This window comes from Monodelphis domestica, chromosome 3, assembly GCF_027887165.1.
Source record: "Monodelphis domestica isolate mMonDom1 chromosome 3, mMonDom1.pri, whole genome shotgun sequence".
Classification (NCBI taxonomy): Eukaryota; Metazoa; Chordata; class Mammalia; order Didelphimorphia; family Didelphidae; genus Monodelphis; species Monodelphis domestica.
The window spans coordinates 200257438-200273109 of record NC_077229.1 but is presented as its reverse complement, the minus strand read 5'-3'; positions in this window follow the sequence as shown (position 1 = coordinate 200273109).

Genomic DNA, 15672 nt, shown 5'->3' with positions numbered 1-15672 from the left:
TGGGCAAGGTACAAGTAATAGCTTCACCAGATGCTGAAAAGAGTTGCCTCTGTCATAAATTTATTAAATCCATAGAAGATGAGGAGCAATGACTAATGGTATCTCTATCTTTGGGCTACTTATAACATGATTATTATTTCAAAGTATATTGAATTGATTGAAGCTTTATACAGAATTTCCTTGTTACTGACATATTACCCAGCATCTCAACAATTTGGAGCATGGGAAGAATTAGCAATTAGCAATTGCCTTAGCAATGCTATATGAGAGGGGCAAAACAGCCATTCACTGCTGAATATACCGGAGGTTCCACTTCACAACCAGATTGGAAAAGTTGGTAAAAAGCCAAAAATAACAAGTGTCAGAGAGGCATTGGTTGGGCAGGTACATGAATACATCCTTGGTGAAATTGTGAATTGGATTTTCCATTCCAAAAAGAAATATGGTACTATATCCCCAAATCACAAAACTATGTGTTTTTACCCCAAAGATATCACTATTAGGAATAATCCCCAGAAGATATCATTGACAGAGGAAGAAAACCCATTTGTTTAAAAAACTTGTTCAGAGTATTACTTTTATCACCACAAAGAACGATAAACAAAGTATATACCCATCAAAAAGAGAGTGAGTCTACAAATTGCATGCTCCTTGGAACAAAATTCCCCTTACAAAATAAGCTCATCACTTCTACTCTCCACCTTCATCAGTCTCCTCTCCTCTCTGATTGGAGGGTTAAGAATGGAAAGTATTATACTCCTCTCAAAGTCTTCCTTAATAGAGGGAAGAAATTGGACTTTCAGCTCACTCCACTTCATATCTGCTCCTCTGCCTGATTTCAAGTCCAAAGGAACAAGAAGCTCCTTCCCAGATGCCCCCTGGTGTCTCCCAGTCTCCCATCTTTTTTCCAGCTTCCTCTGTTGTGTTGCCTTCCCTTTTAAACTGTAAGCTCCTTGGTGGTAGGAATTGTCTTTCTTTATTTCATTTGTATCCCCAGTACTTAGCATAGTGCCTAGAACATAGTAAGAAATTTTTAAATGTTTGTTGAATTGAATTAATGGAATATGCCATAAGAAATTATAAAAGTAACAAATTCAGAGAAACCCAAGAAAGACTCTTATCAGTTGATGCAGGGCAAAATTATCAGAAGTAGAACAATTTTCAGTATGGCCACAATAATGCACTGACTAGTTATGATTTCAGAAGACTGATAATGAGACATGCTTCCTACCTCTTTGTAAAGACATGGTATACTAGAGGTACAGAATGAGATACGCATTGTCAGACATGAACAATGCATCGACTTGTTGGCATATATGGCTAAAGAAGGAAAGAGGTAAACAAGCTAAGTGGTGCAGTGAATAGAGTGCCAGGCCTGGAGTCAGAAAGCCCTACATTCAAATCCATGCTCAAACTCTATGACCTTAGGCAAGTCACTTAACCTTGTTTGCCTCAGTTTCCATACCTGCAAAATGAGATGGAGAAGGAAATGGCAAACCACTCCTGAATCTGTGCACCAGAAAGTCCCAAAGAGGTCATGGAGAGTTGGACATGGCTCAAACTACTAAACAAACATCAAAGAAGGAAGTAGATCAAGTATGTAATGATATGACTATAGACTTATAGATGAATAGTCCAACTGTTGCAAAGTTATTCAAATGTAGTCAGCCATGTGACACATTGGATGAAGAGTTGGACCGAAAGTCAAGAAGACATGAGTTCAAATCTAGCTCAGACACATAGTAGCTTTGTATCCCTGTATGCATGACTTAACCTCTCTCAGCCTCAATTTCCCTATCTGTAAAATGGGAATAATAATAGCACCTACTTCCCAGGGTTGTTGTGAGGATAAAATGAGATAATATGTACAAAGCACTTGGTAAACTTTAAAGTGTTATGTAAATGTTAGCTATTATTATTGTTGTTGTTATCCATGAAATATCAAAAGAACCAAATAACCACTAGCACATTGGTCCTCTACCAGGGACTTACAGAAAAATAACATCCCAAGAATCTTGCAGAATGAGTGGAGCAGATGTGTTATTGCTTTCCCCCAAAGTGAGAAGTCTCACTGAATCACAGGTCCAGGACAAGTCTCTCAGAGCAGGGAACACTATGCTCTATCAGCAATGGAATAAAACAAGCCTACCATTGTAATAGGTCCCCTGGTATTCAATCTTTATTTAAAACATTTGTGGTTAAGGAGCTTGAAAGCTGGTATTTGGCTCTGTGCCCACTCCTCTGATAAACTCTTACAACTCAGTGTTCACAAATGCCAGTGATAATCCCATGGACTGGCCCATAAAAGCTTTGGTAAGCTAAGACTTTGGTCTGGTAGTACATATACAAGAAAACCTGTAATGTTTGTCATTCCTTTACTCAATAAACTCCTCTGGCTGTTCATTGCCTCCAAGATAGAATATAAACTCCCTGGGTTAGCTCTTACAGATCTTCATAACCTGGCCCTTTACATTTCAGCCTCATTATTCATGACTCCCCTTCCTATACTCAAAGTGCCATTCTTCCCATCCTACAGCCTTCTCTCATCTCCATGCCTTTGCACCCACTCTCCCCCATGATTGGAATGTGCCCCCTACTCACCGCCACCTCCTAAAATCCCCTTTTTGTTTCAATGGAGCTCAAACACCACCTTCCTCATGGTATCTGAGGCCAAATTTGAACCCAACTCCTCCTGACGTTGGGTCTGGTGCTCTATCTACTGTGTTGCTCCTAATAGTAGACACTTTTTAACAGATGTTTGATGGATCAATTTGATTGGACTTTTCAGTAATTAGTACCAGTCTTATGAACAAACTTGAAGAAGACCAAGGTTATGGACCAGCCATACTAGAGGAAAAGCCTACACATAGCCAGGGGTTGACATAAATATGATAACAAGGTAGAATGTGATGGGCAAAGGGGAAATATGGGTAGAAAGAAAAGAAAGGAAAAGCTTGAGACTGGAGAAAGACAGGTTCAATAAAAGTCACAAACAAGTTTTTCCTTAACCAATCTTTTCCCAAGGAAAAGATTGCTGAGAGCTTGACTTGGTATGATTTTTCTTCATATGTGTGGATTACCCAGAAGTCTGGAGCAATACTCTTTCTCCCCATTAACACATATAACAACTAGACAATTAAGCATATGTGAAAAGACATCATTTGTTTAGTTGGTACAGTAAAGGACCTCCTAAGAAATAAGCCAACTTTTGCTAGTTTAATGAAGCAGAATCTCAGTAAATTGGCAAATGGAATTTGATATAATATAGTATCCTGCCTGACATTTATTGAGTAACTTTCTATCAAATTATTACATTTCTTGGGCCAAGGCATCCCAGCTAAGAAAACAGAAATACTCATTCCTCTTCTTGGCATAAAGGAAGAAAGAGATTGGGATGGAGGGTGGAGGGAATTGGGTGAGGCAGAAAAAAGACCAGAAGGGATGCCTTCTGTTTTTTATAGCCCTGGGCCCAGGCTTCTCAAGAATTGTAGCCTGTCAGTGTGATGACCTGGAGACTGCCTCAGCTGCAGGATAAGGGCCAGAGGCAAGAGAAAACACTTAAAAAGATATTCCAAGAAGGGAATATTTTTGTAGTAAGTTTTTCTGTCTTTTTTCCCTTAATTTTGTTTTTCTGTTGAAATTGGAAAGCTGATGAAAAACCCATATATGGTCCCCATTTTGTACTTTTTGTCAGAGAAGAGAGACATCTACTGGTGACACAAAAGAAAAATCCTGAAGATTCGGTAAAAAAGCAACTATGCCCAGAATTCTTCCAGCTAAGGTTTGGGACTCAGGTCCTTTCATCCGTTCCATAAAAAGAACCAGTTTAGAATTCTTATAATCATTCACAGGCCATAACAAAACAAGAAAGACATTGAGGAAGTGTATAATTAGTCATTAAAGTGTAATAGAAAAAAAAAAGGAAAAGAAAGACAAATTTCAGGAAATCAGATGGGGAACCTGCACAAGTGTCTGTCAAATGAATTAAAAGAATTTGATACATAACATTATTTGAACTATTCCTTTCCTGACTGACTGTGCAGTGTTTATTTTAAAGTATTTTATTGATATCTTTTTGTTTCTGCATTTGCCCGTGAATCTCACTATCCAGATTATAAAAAATATAAATAAAAATAGTTGCCTCTCCAAATAGCATAACTACCCCCCATTCCTTTTTTCTATTTTCTTTATGTGTCGGGAATATGGTTTTATGGTACTTTTATCAATTTTATTTTTATTTCTAGTAACTTAAATTTTACCCTCATTTGGAAAGAGAAAGGAGGGGGTTCAGAAGGAGAGGGAAGAGATGGGTCTGAACCTATCATTGCATCTCATCAAATGCAGGAAAGTAATTGCCTCTACCAAAGCACATCGGCACCCTTTCATCAATTTACCATCTTGGAAAGCTGCCTGGGTTACAGAGATTTACGTAGGGTCCCATAGCCAGTAGGGGTCAGAGACTGGATGTGAACTCAGGTCTTCTTGGCTCCGACAGTCAGCTCCTATCCACCCTCTGCATTTTTATTTGGGTGGGTCAGTGTTTAATAATCTACTAAAATAATATAATGAGCTTTCTGGGGTGAGGGGAGAAGTAGTGAATGCCCTCATTGCCTCAGTGCAGGCATGTCAAATTCATTTGAGTGGCATCAGTGAAACAAGAGAGAAGTTCTCAGAACACCAAAGCTCCAACTCTTTTTCACTATTTTTCTCTCCCTCTTTTCCCCCCACTCTCTTTTTTTTTCTAAAACTAGAAGAACAAAATCCTTTTCCCAATCAGCACTAATCTCTCCAAAGGTCTTTTAATTTCAAAAGTCATAAGTGTTAATTAGCTATTATTAAGTGCCCTCTGTATAAATTAACATGATTGATGAAAAAATTAAGGGTAATGAAAAATGTAGCAATGCAAGTATTTTTAAGTGACTATATTAAAAGATGGAAGTCCCCCTGGACAGAAACTAAGGCCCGCTGTACTGCTACTGTGCCTTTATTATTACCACTACCCCCACCCCCTTCTCGATATCAAGAATGAATGGAGAATCTTTGGCTTTAATTCAGAATCATTCCACAATTACCTCTTTCTTTGTGATCTTGAATGTCATCCCTTTCTTGAGTGCTGTTCCCTAGGGTAAAAATGTCTCTAATTTTGAGTAGACCCCAAGCTGATATAAATGCCCAGCCAAGGTTATAAAAAGCTCAGACAACTCTCATTTTCATGCTAGAAGAATAGGGAGACAGATTTGTCTTATTTTTCTGCATGGGTTTTGCTGTAGAGGGGTGCTACAAGGAATGATGAGTTAATAACTAAAGAGCATATGGCATTTTTCCATTTCCTTTAAACCTCTCGTGAGTATTTAGAACATAGTTCACAATTAATAAATTAAATTTTTCTAATGAAAAATCAGCACATTTAAAGCAATTACATTTTTGTACACAAGATTTTTGGTCTTTTATAGAAAAGAAATAAAAGGCAGCAAATTTGGCCTAACAAATCTATCAGAGCTTATGATGAATAATAAATGAACAAACTACCTGCTTTAATTATACAAATAAATCGAATTTTCTCCAAAGATAGATGGGATATTGATATTTATCTCACATTTATTATTTTATTATTATTATTATTATAGTTTATTATTATTATTATTCAGTCATGTCTGACTCGTCTTGATCCTAATTCTCAGTCCTAATATCTTCGCAAAGATACAAAATGGTTTGCCATTTCCTTTTCCAGCTTATTTTAAAGATGAGGAAACTGAGGCAAACAGGGCTAAGTGATTTGCCCAGGATTGTATATCTAGTAAGTGTCTGAAGCCAAATTTGAACTCAGGAAGATAAGTTTTCCTGACTCCAGGCCTCTTTCTGCTGTATCGTGTCTATTATATGTTAAATGTTAATGTTAAATTTTAGTATTTGGACAGTGACTTATAGTTTGCAAAGTACATTACAAATATCTCATTTTATCTCCACAACAACCTTGGGGAGTAGGTGCCATCATTATCCCCATTTTATGTGAGAAGGAACTAAAGTTGAGAGGTTAAATGACTTCCCCAGTCACACAATTAGTAAATGTCAGATTTGATCAGAGATCTTCCTGGTTGGAAATCCAGAGTTCACACCACTTGGATGCCTCAGAAGAATTTGTTTCAACAACTATACCAAAGACTAAAACAGAATAGTTCATCTGGTTTCTCTCTATTTACTTACTAACCTCTAAAAGAGCATTTGTTCCAGAGAAAGCAGCTCAACAAAAGCTTTGTTTTAGGTCTTTTTGAAAGAATCACAAAGAATCATTGATACACTTTCAGCAATTTACCAATAAGCTGCTTTATATGAGAGAGATTATATGACCAAAGGTAAAAACTGGTAAGGAAAAAATTCTTAGTTCTTTGAAGAAATAAAATGGTATTCAGAAGAGAAAAAATCCACAGTTGATCTCTTCATCAAAAAGAGAAGAAAGTAAAAGAGTTGTTAATGACTTGTATAAGAACATGATAAAGTCTGGAGGAAGTTAGCAAGGTAGGAAAGGATGTAATGGCTTCCTTTGGTCCTCTCCTTAAATCAAGAATCTAGGAGCAACTTTCTGATGTCCATTTTCCACCATTTCCAATAAGAGGGAGAGAGGGACCTCAGGCATAGATGGTACCAAAAAGATATGAGTTTCAAAGTTGATATGATTTTTCTGGATGATGTGTTTCTAAATATTAAGTTGAAGTCCAAAAGTGCAGTTCAGTGCCCTCAATTAGCAAAAGCTATAATAAGAACAATTGTTATAAAACTGCTGCCAAATCAATGACACACTCTGCCTTTGGACACATAAAGTCCCTGAGAAGAATGTACTTAAGTTTTAAGTACAATAGTAGTGAAGCAAATGTGTAAAAAACACATATGAGCAAAGAATACTTCCTGGTCCTAGGAAAATTTTTCTTCTTTTGCTGGATCTTCATGAAGTCTTCCTTAGTTATTATCTGTAGTGCTCTAAGGATCATTAATTTTCCATAATCCTTAGGCAATATTTCTCTCCATCTCAAGGAATCCATGAAGCTACTATCTTTCTCAGGTGAGTGTCTTTCTGTATCCTTCTACAAAGAGTTCTAATGTGATCATTCACAATGATTCTGATGGCCATTGCTCCTGCATCCAATGGACTTCAATGCTTACTCTGCTTGCCAGTCTAAATCTCAGTCAACTAAGTGCTCTCGTCTCAAAGTTCTCATTCATATAAAATCAGAAATGAGTATATATAAAAGAAAGAGAATTTCCAAGTTCCCATAGACCGATAATAGCTAGTGAAGATAGGATAAAAGCCCTTCTCCCCATCTGGCAACTCACTCACCTCACCAGGCAGTTCTTGTCTCATTCTTCTAAGAAAGAAAAGAGACTGAGATCATTGGATCACCCCTCCTGCATTTGAGCTGTTTAGACTCAACATTTCCCCAAGACACTGTCTTCTTTAGCAGCTCAGCCAAGCAGATCTCTCACCATCACATAACATCAGTTTCTGTTGCATATGGCTGGAAATAGTTCCCAGAGTTGCATGTTTTGTATTGGAACCAGGCAGGAAATATCTCCTCATGGTCTATCTAACTCATTAGAAAGGACAGAGCTGAGCTCATTCATGAAATTTGGTCACTCATTGGCCAGACCCCTATTATACAGACAAATGCTTCATTTGCGATTTATATTTGTATACTTTCCTCCTTCATAAAATGTTTTTAAAAATCAGTCATTTATGACTTGTTCCCCATAAATGACTGTACTAGCATCTCACAAATCTACCTGACATCTTTAGAATGTACATTTCTTCTTCCTTATATCATGATGGCTATACATTAGACCTTTCCTAATCCCTCAAAAGGTTTTCAAATGTGCAGATTGGCTAAATGTGAAGTATTCATCATGTCTGTGCAATATGTAGGTTAGCCTGCCTAGCAGCTTTATATTAATGACTTGGGCTGGCCAGTGTTTATCTAGTTTATCAGTCTCCCTCCTTGCTTCTCTGTCAATCTGCCTGCTTATGAATACTTAAGCAGCTAGTGGTTGTAATAAGACAAACGTTACACAATTCCTTACTTCAATTCAATTCTACAAACTATTTATTGAATATTCTTTTTATGCAAGGCACAAAATTGGTGGTTCCATCTTGGATTGCAACCTAACTTTGGTCAAGAGAAAATTCAAGGCAACATTTTAATGTTACATCATTTTAACCTCTATCCTTCTTCTCTCTGGGTTCTCTGCTTTCTGTGGGTTGTCATTTCCTTTTCATAGTTGTCCTAATCATCATCCAGAAGTAACTGCAGATGATACTGAGATTATTGCCTTAATTGAATCACTGCCTCTTCAAGGGAAGAATATTCTACAGCTGGGGACAGCACTGACTTAACTGATGTATTCACATATTGCTGCTAGAGATGTGAAAGAGAAAAGAGTTGTTACAGTTAAAAGAGTGGTTGCCTTAAACTGTGACTGCGAAAATATGGTTTCAAGACTTTGAATTGCCAAAACTGTAAAGATAATTTTAGTGTCTTGATTTTATATTAAAAATAAAGTGGTCACCATGGGAAAATTCCCAAATATGAAATATATCCAAGTCAGCTGGGTTTTATGGAGATTTTAATTAATACAAATAAAGGAATTAAGGAAAGAGAAAGAGAGAGAGTAAGAGGAAATAATGGGAAAGGGGCCTAGGCCATTGGCCTAAGCCTGAGCTTTAAGAGAGACCAGTCAGTCTTTAATCCACTCACCACAAGATTTGTCCCAAGCAAGATTCTAGTGTTCAGAGAGACCCACCAGTTCAGCTCCTGAGCTCCATTTCAGCTTCCAAGGCTGAATTAAAATTCAGAGGCCTTCTGGAGTCCTTTTAAAGAGAATTTTCTCCTATGTCACCTCCCCTAAGTTTTCATATCTACCAATCACAGTAGACATTTTCACAGGACTGACCATTCTTAATTCACACCTTATTATCACCTTCTCTGGGTAGACTAAAACCTCACACCTCTTGCTAAGCTTTCTTTAACTTTTAGTGATTAATTTGACCTTCATAGGTACTTAGCACCTTTTTGTATTAGATCTAAAAATAGACCCAGATTAAGGGTTTTAGCCTTACTTTAAGTATGGGTTAAGTACCTGTCCATTGTTCAGTAAGGAGTTTTACAACTTTATATTCCTCTAAAGTAAGCCTAAGTATGGGTGGAGTAATGTAAAGTTCTCACATACATTCCTGACTAAGTACCTCCATTGTTTAAAATGGGGAATAGCCTTAACCAAATTTTCTAAGGTAGTGTCTGAGAATTTTTAAGATTCACAAGTCTGAGAAATTTTAAGATTCACAGAGTAGAGCAGAAAATGACAGACTGGCCTGAGTTCAAATCCAGATTCTGACACTTTCTAACTGTGTGACCCTGGGCAAGTCACTTAATCCAAATTGCCTAGTCCTTTCTGCTTAATTACTTAGGATCAGTCCTAAAACAGAAGATGAGAGGTTTGTTTTTTTAAAGAAATAAAATGTATGCAAAAGACTTGGCAATCACTATGAAAATGTGAGGCAGATTAAAAACTTTATTGTACCCTCAAATATGAGCCAAAAATGGCTCATAGTTAATTTGTCTAGTAGTTCATAAATATAATGTTATTGATAATACAATAAAATATCCTGTGTCAGTGGTATCAAACTCACCAGTGAAGTCTGGTCCAAATTAAAATGGAAATGGAAAATGTTTAACAAAATAAACAAAATACAATATAACACAGATTATCTTGATTTGTCTTTTTCTAAGTAAATATGTAGCCCACAGGAATCCTGTTTCTTTTTGCTTGATACCACTATAAATCAAAAATTTCCATTTGTAGCAATTCTGAATTCATAATGTGAAATGCATCCCAAATAAAGTAACAGAAACATTTTGAAATTTAGACTAGGGATTACATGATCTGAATCTGGAAAAGACCTCAGAGACTACCTCAAATAAAATGTTTTGAGAATTTTAAATTTTGTTTTATTAGATTTTATTATTTGGAGCTTAGACACATTCTTCCTGAATACTGGACTACTTGAAGCCTATTTCCTGTTAATATTAACTTCACATGGATAAAAACCTGACTCATAGAATGATAGTATTAAGGGAAGACTTTTGACATTATTGAGGGAAGAATACAAAAGAAAGGAAGGAGGTAATACAGCATCTATAAAATTTTTAAATCCACCCAAAGTGATTTACCTAACTCTATTTGTGGAAAGACCCTTCTGGTTATGACCCTTTGGTTATCTTTATGATTTGTAAATCTCTTCCTCTTAATTAACCCACTGTAAATTACTTAAAATGTAATATTTTATCATTATATAGTAAAATTTTGCAGACAATATTTAAATCTGTAATGTGCTTTTTTTACTTTGTTTAACTTTAATTGAAGGAAGCACAAGGTAATGATACTGTTTGACTCAGCTTATGTGACCTATATGAACTGAGGTTATAAAGATTATGTGTTCATATGTCTGTATTTAAATCAGGCACAGTTACACAAAATCATCAGCCTCACTCTCTCTTCTAGAGTCATCAAAGCTAGTGGCCAGACAAAAGTGAAGATGACTGGCAATAGCCTAGAGTGCAGTGGATGACCTTGGCTTCTTGGAATATGTACATATGAGCACACAGGCTAATAAGTGTGCCCAGGCATGCACACAGGCATGCGTGCATGTGTGCACACACACACACACACACACACACACACAATCCCATTACACTTTTGTAGGGCTCCAATTGTTAGAAAGCCTTTTCATCATTTCATAATGCTTAAATTTTCTTCCTCTTTTCCTCTTAACTGCTGCCTATAGCTCCTACTTTTTCCCTCCAAGAGCAATCAGAATAAGTCTAATTATTCTTCCATATGATTAGTCCTTCTAAACTTGAGTGCAACTATCATGACCCCCACCACAGTTTTCTCCAGTTAAAACATCCCCTGTTCCTTCAACTAATATTCCCAGGACTGAAATTGAGGTCCTTTACCATTCTTGTTAGCATTCTCTGGAAAATATCCATATTATAAGCATACTTCAAAAATTATGACTTCTTCAAGGTCATCCAGAACAATTGCATTTCCAGGGTTCCTAAAAATCACCCTAATCAAACAGCACTGCAATATAATGATACCACACTTAATAACATCTTTGGTCAGTTACCTATTTGTAGCATTATTCCTATGGAACTAACTAGTCTCTGTAATATCATTTTCCTATTACTGTGTTTTTGCCAAACCAATTAGCGACCTTAGGTGGAATGTGCCTACATTTTCATTATTTGAATTGTTGCTTTCTTAAATCCCTTGCATTTTAGTGCATCATTATTATTATTTATTATTTAAATGGGAAGCACAGATGTGCCAAGTCATTTGCAGATGGTAAAGTATATAGAACTATGAAAATAGAGAACAAAATAAAATCCTGCCCTGGAGAGCAGTAGGGTAAAGGCATCATAATACTATAATTTCTTTTCTATCTTTCTGTTTTTTTAACTACATTAAAATGTATATGCAATGTTGGGCTTTCAAAAATAAATAAAAATCTATTTCAGTCTAGGCAGAATTAACTGAAGACTTCTCAACTTATTGGCAAATATTATGACTTATTAAAAGTAATCCTGCTGAATTTAAAATTCACTAAGGAATTTTTTGCCTGAATAAATATATTATGGGGGACATATATCCTCTCTGAGTTCATGTGGCAAGAAACTGCTACAAAAATATATCTCCCAAAGAAGTTAAAACGGGTTTTATGATTATACTCAAGCATAGGTATAGGACTCAGAGAAAATCTGAACCAAAATTAGAATTCTAACAAGTCTTCTTACAGGCAAAATAACATCAGCATAACAAAGAAATAATTCCTTTACATATTATATTTTTGTACATTTTTCTTAGGTCATCAAAGTTGAAGAAAACATAGATCCATAATCCCAATACTCCCTTCAATGTTATAAAAGCTACACAAATTTAGACATAATTTTATACATTTCCTATGGAGATAACTTTCATCAAACTGTACTACACTAATTCATGTTCAAATTAAACTTCATTTGGAGGACATACGAAGAAGTCGTAGAAGATTACCATATCACCAAAAAAAGGTAGCATCAGAGAAATCTTTTCTTCAATTGTTAACTAGGAGAGGTAAAAAAATACCTGTCTCTTTGACTTCTATTAGGAATAGCAAACAGTAGTTCCTTATTTTTGGAGTCAGATTTTGATTAGATAAGATTAATATCAACAGAAGATGGGCTTTCAGTGAACCAAAAGTTGCAAGAAGAATAAAGGATGTAAGAAATAAAATGTCCCCATTACAAATGTAACAAAGTCCCCTACTATCAAGACAAAAATTCATAAATGGAATTTTTTTTTAGGTCTGTTAGGACAGAAACCCTAGGGGCTTTACAAACATATCCATTTTTCTACTTTTCCAGACTCTTCCCTCAATCCACAAACTATCATGGTGTCATATCAGGGGAACCATGAAATATAGTGAACTGAGCCTTGGGCATGGAAGAGATCCCAGTTCTAGTCTCAGTATTATCAATTATAAAGATAGCTTTATAATTTAGAAAAGTTACTCCATCCTTCTGGAACATCACTTTCCTCAGCTACTAAATAAAAAAGTTAGTCTAGATCAGACCTTAAAAAAAAACAAAAACTCTTACCTTTCATCTTTGTATTGATTCTGATGATCGGTAATGGCTAGGCAATGAGGGTTAAGTGATTTGGCCAGAGTCCACAGCTAGTAAGTATTGTAAAAATAGACTCAAACTCTGGACTTCAATCCCCACAAGCCCTTGCTCCACTTCCCCAAATTGTTTTGTAATCTCATGGAATTCTGAGGTGGGCCGAGATCCAGAAGGGATTTAACCTGATTGCAAAGGCTTTTGTGTCTCTTTTTGGACTTCCGTTTTGGAGCAGAGGCTTCATGATGTGAGGTTATCTTGTCTAGGCCTCTGGCCTAGGCACGTGTTTTTTCTTATCCTGTATTTTCTTTAATCCTTAACTTTAATAAACCTCATAAAATATAATACCCCTTGCAGAGAGAAACTAATTTCTACCTGCCTCAGTCTCCCCTAAATTTTAATCTTTACAGTATCTGAGATCAGAATCGAACCCAGAACCTATTGTCTCCTGATCTGGCTTTAAATCCACTGAGCCACCAACTAACTGCCCCTAGATGAGATTTTTAACCCACAGTTTATGAACTTTTTAAAAATATATATTTGATAACAATATTTTTGATAACAACATATTTTCCCCATAATCCTGTATATTTTATTTTGTGTTGACTGAAATTATCTGGAGACTGTATTTTAATTATTTAAAATAATTTTAATTCATTAAAAATAGACTGCTCACTACAATCAAGTCAGTCATGGACTTCCTCCATGGAACTCTCAGCTGAGGGAGTAGCCCATGCATCTAGCAGAGAGACTGAACAAAATTGAGCAGCTAGATCTATGCTTCCAGGAGAGAGATTTCCTGTCATGCCAGCCAATATATACCCCTCCTGGCATCATCATCATCATCATCATCTAGTCCTTCCCTAGGACATCCTGAGAGGTTTCTCATTGGAACCCAGAAGTGGCCTATCTTCCCAACCCCAAGGCACTCTCTTCTTCCTCATTATGTGGCTTACTACCACACTTTCACTCTTCCTAGCTGATGTAATTACCTCATCTTTTCTAGTGAGTCAAGTAATCACTTGGGCTCTCCCATAATCTTATCATCTCTAACTAGACAAAAGAAAAGAGGACCCAGCATAGCCTAGGGAGAGCCAGCTTGCACTTCATCCCAAAATCAAATTGAAAATTGAAAGGGTTTTGGGGGAGGCAAAAGGGCATAATTTATTATTAGCTTTCCACAATTTTATGCATTTAAACCATTCTGAGAAGAATACTACAAGTTTCACCAGACTGCCAAAAGAGTCCAGGACACAGAAAAGGATTAAGAATCCTTGAAATAATATTGAATTTCCCTTTGAGCTCTTACATTCTATGATTATATAAGGTTTTATCTTTAAAGTCAAAAAACATCAGTTCAAATCCTGCCACTGGTACTGCTTGTGTGACCTTGGACAGTCACTTAATATTTTTGGTACTTAGTTTATTAATTTCTGAAATGACAGATTCCTGTGTCCCTTTTCACTTTCAGGGTACGAACAATAATAGTTCTTATTAACAAGGCCCTGAATAGACCACTGAGAATTCCCCGTCATTCATTTCAATTCAATTCAGTTTTTAAAAAGAAAAAACATTAAAAGCTCAAGGTCCTACCAAATATATCACTCAAACACATACACAAAGCTAGTCTACTACTCACATAAGGGTGACATTGCATTGGGAAGCACAGAAACATAGATCCCTTCACCTGGAAAGGAATGCTTCCAAAGTGCCCTTCAAGAGTGGGATACTCTACAGATTTGGTGGCCATCTGGAAATGCCTGTTTTTCATGTTCAGTGCACACGGGATTTTGGTGATACACAGGCACAGGGAGAAAAAAAAAGTCAACTGTTAGAAGGATATTGTTTTTAGATCATAGATAGTATTTTTCTCTGAATAGGTTATACAATTTACAGTTTCCCTTAAGGAAAGACCATCATGGTAGTCTCAAGACCACCAGACCCAATGTTATAACAAAACACTTCATTAAATTTGAACAAGAAAAATGCTTTGTTTTGTTTTGTTTTTTAACATTGCATCAGCAATTGGATGATCCAAAAAGAAATAGAACTACTACTCAGAGTAGATAAGAATTAGTGTCAGAAAAGAAACTATTCAAATCTTATTTTCCTCCTATTTTCTCTTCCAAGTATGATGTAATAGACTGGAAAGAATAGAACAAAAAACAATATTAGCATGGAGCAGAGACCCATAAGTACAAGAGATAGTCAAACAACATCTGACAATTCTCAGTGAGTTCACGTCATCAGGCCTGGATCAACTATATCCTAGGGCAGGCATGTCAAAGTCAAATCAAAAGGGGGACTGTTAATCCCTTTATAGGGATCCCAGAAGGCCACATATTGACTTAGTTTTAAAATGTAATATTATACATGCTTTGTTGTATTTTTATTTATTTTATTAAATATCTCCTAATTACATTTTAATCTAGTTCAGGCCTGCAGGCAGCATGTTTGCAACCTCTGTACTAGAAGACTAAAAGAATGGGAAGATGTAATAGATGAACCACTTTGGGTAATCTTTGAAAGAACTTAGAGAAGAGAAGACATATATAAGCCTAGAGAAGAGCAAATATTCTAATTTTCAAAAAAAAAAAAAGGTAATGGGAAGGACAGCATGAAAGGGAATAAGATAGAGTAAACAACCTATTGATGAGTATGCTTGACTTGATTCCTAGAAAAATCCTAGAAGATAACACTTAGAAAAGTAAAGAAATGTTCACTAAAAGTTAGCATAACCATCAAGAATCAGTCATATCATACAAACTTCATTTCCTTTTTTTTTTTTTGGCAAATTGACTAGACAGAAATCAGGATACCCTAGACGTACATTTCAGCAAAGCATTTGGTAATGTGTCCCATGAACAAAATGGAGAGCTGTGGTCAAGATGTTGGATAGGTAGGATGCCCTAAGTTGGGAAAAGTAAAGATGGGCTCCAGGACACTGGCATGAGGGAGTGATAGG